Genomic DNA, 4,997 nt, shown 5'->3' with positions numbered 1-4,997 from the left:
AGTTTATCCAAGTCCCCCTGCAACCTGCAACACTCTTCCAACTGTCCACCACTCCACCGACTTTAGTGTTACCTGCAAACGTACTAACCCATCCACCTGTGCTTGTGTCCAAGCCGTTTATAAAAATGACAAAAAACAATGGTCCCAAAACAGATCCTTGTGGCACACTAGCAACTGGATTCTCGGTTGAATATTTTCCATCAACCACCACTTGTTGCCTTCTTCCAGAAAGCCAGTTTCTAATCCAAACTGCTAAATCACCTTCAATTCCATGCCTCCACATTTTCTCCAACAGCCTACCATGTGGAACCTTATCAAAGGCTTTACTGAAGTCTATGTACACCACGTCAACTGCCCAACCCTCATCCACATGCTTGGTCACCTTCTCAAAAAACTCAATGAGGTTTGTGAGACACAATCTGCCCATGACTAATCCATGTTGACTATTTCCAAATAAATTGTTTCTTGCTACATGATTATAAATTCTATCTCTTATAGTTCTTTCCAAACTTTTCCTACAACAGACATAAGGTTCACTGGTCTATAATTAGCTGGGTCATCTCTATTGCCCTTCTTGAACAGGGGCAGAATATTTGCAATCCTCCAGTCCTCTGGTACTATACCTGTAGACAGTGACGAATCAAAGATCAAGGCCAAAGGCTCAGCATCTCCTCCCGAGCTTCCCAGAGAATCTTTGGATAAATCGTATCCGGCCCAGGGGGCTTTTCTACTTTCACTCCTTCTAGAATTGATAACACCTCCTCCTTACTAACCTCAATCCTTTCAAGTCTAATAGCCCATATCTCAGTCTTCTCCTCTACAATATTCTCCTTTTCTTGAGTGAAAACTGATGAGAAATATCCGTTTAGCACCTCTCCAATCTCCACAGGGTCCACACATAACTTCCCACTTCTGTCTTTGACTGGTCATATTCCTACCCTAGTCATCCTTTTATTCCTCACATACCTATAGAAAGCTTTAAGGTTCTCCTTTATTCTACCTGCTGAAGACAGATCATGACCCCTCCTTGCTCTTCTTAACTCTCTTTAAATCATTCCTAGCTACTCTATATCACCTCTTCTAAACCATCTCGCCACAATGTCACATAAGCCTCCTTCTTCCACTTAACAAGAGATACAATTTTTTCAGTAAACCATGGTTTCCTTACCCTTTCACTTCCTCCCTCCCTGACGGGGACAAAGCTATCAAAGACACGCAATATGTATTCCTTAAATCAGCTCCACATCCCCTGCATTTTGTTACCCCATTCTATGCCTCCTAAGTCTTGCCTTATCACATTATAATTGTCTTTCCCCCATCTATAACTCTTGCCCTGTGCCATGTACCTATCCCTTTCCCTCGCTAAACTAAACGTAACCGAATTATGGTCACTCTCTCCAAAGTGCTCACCTACTACTAAATCAAACACCTGGCCTGGTTCACTACCCAATACCAGATCCAGTGTGGCCTCCCCTCTTGTCGGCCCTTCAACATACTGTGTCAAGAAACCCTCCTGTACACATTGGACAAAAACTGATCCATCTGACGTACTAGTGTTATAGCATTTCCAGTCAATGTTCGGGAGGTTAAAGTCTCCCATAATGATCACCCTGTTCCTTTCACTCCTGCCCAGAATCAATTTGCCAATCCTTTCCTCCACATCCCTGGAACTTTGCTGAGGCCTATAAAAAACTCCCAGCAGTATGACCTCTCCTCTCCTGTTTCTTCCCTCAGCCCATACCACCCCAGTAGACGAGTCCCCGTCAAAGGTTCTTTCAGCCACCGTTATACCGTCCTTTACTAACAAAGCCACACCTCCCCCTTTTTTACCACCTTACCTGATCTTAATGAAAGATCTAAACCCTGGAACCTGCAACATCCATTCCGGACCTTGCTCTATCCATGTCTCTGAAATGGCATTAAAATCAAAATCCCAGGTACCTATCCATGCTGCAAGCTCACCTACCTTATTCCGGATACTCCTTGTGTTGAAGTAGACACACTTCAAACCAGCTTGCTGTCTGCCAGCACACTCCTGTGACTGTGAAATCCTGTCCATGCCCTCCCTACTCTCATCCTCCTGTGTATTGGAACTACACCAGTTTCCCATCCCCCTGCTGAGTTAGTTTAAATCCACCCGAATAACATTAGCAAATTTCCCACCCAGGATGTTAATACCTCTCTGGCTCAAGTGAAGACCGTCCTGCTTGTAGAGATCCCACCTTCCCTAGAATGAGCCCCAATTATCCAAGTACCTGAAACCCTCCTTCCTGCATCATCCCTGCAGCCATCTGGCACGGGCAACAAACCAGAGATAACAACTTTGTTTTAGCTCTCAGCTTCCTTCATAGCTCCCTGAAATCCTGCCTTACATCCCTATCCCTCTTTCTACCTATGTCGTTGGTAACCACATGGACCACAACTTGGGGCTGGTCACCCTCTCCCTTCAGGACCCCAGAGACACAATCTGAGACATCACGGACCCTGGCACCTGGGAAGCAACACACCAGCTGTGAGTCTCTTTCGTTCCCAACAAACCTTTTATCTGAGCCTCTAACTATTGGTTCTTCAATGACTAACACTCTCCTCCTTTCCCTTCTTCCCTTTTGTGCAACAGGGACAGATTTTGTGCCAGAGACCTGGGCCCCACTACATGCCCTGGTAAGTTCCCATCCCTCCCCCCCACCCCTTCCCCAACAACAGTATCCAAAAAGGTATACTTGTTTTCCAGGGGAGCAACCACAGGGGATCCCTGCACTGACTGTTTTCCCCCCTTCTAAGAGTTACCCAGCTTTCTTCGTGTCTAAGAGTAACTACTTCCCTGTAACTCCTATCTATCACAGACTTTGCCTCCTGAATGATCCAAAGTTCATCCAGCTCCTGCTCCAGTTCCCTAACATGGTCTTGGAGGAGCAAGGGTTGGATGCACTTCCTGCAGATGTACTTGGATGGGATGCTAATGGCGTCCCTCACCTCAAACATCATGCAGGAGGAACATTGGTCTCCCCACATTGCCATCCCTGCTAGTCCCTTTATCAGAAAGTAAAAATGTAGCTGAGGGGAAAAAAAACGCCCTTCTTTCCCAAAAACCTCTGCTCTCCGAGGTGATGCCACTGCTTAAGGTTTTAAATCAGTGACTCACCTTTCCTGACAGGCCCTGGTCTAAGCTCCCACTCTTCCTGCTGCTGGCAACTGAAAAACCCATCTGTTTCCTCCCACAGTCCAAAAGTGTGCAGGTTAGGGTGGATTGGTCATGCTAAATTGCCCACAGTGTTCAGGGATGTGTAGGTTAGGTGCATAAGTCGTGAGAAATGTCGAGTAATATGGTAGGGGAATGGGCCTGGGTGGGTTACTCTTTGGAGGGTCAGTGTGGATATGTTGGGCCGAATGGCCTGTTTCCAGGAAATCTATGATTCTATTCTATACCAGTAATTCAGACGAATGACTTGGGGACATAAGTTTAAATCCAACCACGGCAGGTAGTGAAATCTGAGTTCAATTAAAAAATGAATCTAGAATTAAATGTCTGTCTAATGATGACCATGTAACCAATGTCAATTGTCATAAAAACCCATCTGGTGTCACTGGTATTCTTTAGCAAAGCTAAGTGCCATCCTTCCCCTGGTCTGGCCAACATGTGATTCCAGACCCACAGCAAAGGCCCTTTGGACAATTACAGATGAGCAATTAACACTGGCTGAGCCTGTTAAGTCCACCTCTCCTGTATGCAATAAAAACAAATCTCCTTCAACCAACTAACCCTCTAACAGATGGTTGCACCATCATTGTATTTTTGTTTGGGAGATCTCTCTGCACTTGAATTGGCTGCTGCATTTTTACAACTGCCACTACAATCGGACTTTATTCATTCTAAACCTCTGTGGGATTCCCTGTCACCGTGAAAGGTGCTATATAAGTACAAGCTCTGTCTTTAAATTCTGGAACTGTTGAAATTTGCATACATACTTCCTTATATGCACTCATGTGACAAAGTTGTCGGACAGTATTTATTGCCCCTTGAGAAGGTGATGGTGAGCTGGCTTCTTGAACTGCTCCAGTCCATGTGCTGTAGATAGATTCATAATGCTGTTGGAGAGTTCAAGGATTTTGACCCAGTGACAGTGAAGGAACAGCGATATATTTCCAAAGTCAGGATGGTGGGTGACTCAGATGGGAAGTTTCAGGTGGTGCATTTCGCTAACAGTTTCTGTTTTTGTTTGTTTTAGATTGACTCTTGATCACCAAGGGGTTGAAAGGTTGTCAGAGATACGCAGGAATGTAGAGTTGAAGTTAAAAAGCAGATCGATCATGATCTTATTCAATAGCAGAGCAGGCTTATAGGGTAGAATGGCCAATGCTTAATCTTTGTTTGAATGCCCATAATTGTCCAGAGGTCAGTTGAGAGTCAACTACTTTGCAGTAGGTCAGGAGTCACATGTAGGCCAGACCAGGTAAAGATGGCAGATTTCCTTCTCTAAAGGACAGTTGGGTTTTACAGCAATTGACAATGATCATTTTTGGGTTACCTTTACCTTCCAGATTTTTATTGAATTCAAGTTTCACCACCTGCCCTTGTGGGATATGAACCCATCTCTACAGAACATTGGCCTGGAGATTATGGATTACTAATCCAGTAACATTACCAACATAGAACTGCCTCCCCAATAGTTCTAACCTCCCCACTGACCGGCAACTTTATTTTGTTCAATTACCGGTCTAATTTTCTTTTACAGTAGTTCATCATCTCATCTTTCACCATTTTTGCTGTCAATACATTCCAGACTGTTTCTACTTGCTGTGTAAGAAGTGTTGTCCATTACACCCTTCATGTCCCCTGGTCCATTTCCCAACTGCTAATAGAGTCATAGAGTCATACAGAATGGAATAAGACCTTCTGGTCCAACTCATCCATGCCAACCAGGATTCCCAAACTAAACTACAGAACAATCTCAGTTATCCGAATGTCAATTATCCGAATTTTAGATTATCTGAACAAG

The sequence above is a fragment of the Chiloscyllium plagiosum genome, unplaced genomic scaffold, assembly GCF_037043375.1.
Source record: "Chiloscyllium plagiosum isolate Xiang-an unplaced genomic scaffold, Cpla_swu_hap1 HiC_scaffold_6, whole genome shotgun sequence".
NCBI classification, from domain to species: domain Eukaryota; kingdom Metazoa; phylum Chordata; class Chondrichthyes; order Orectolobiformes; family Hemiscylliidae; genus Chiloscyllium; species Chiloscyllium plagiosum.
This window is presented reverse-complemented; position numbering follows the sequence as displayed.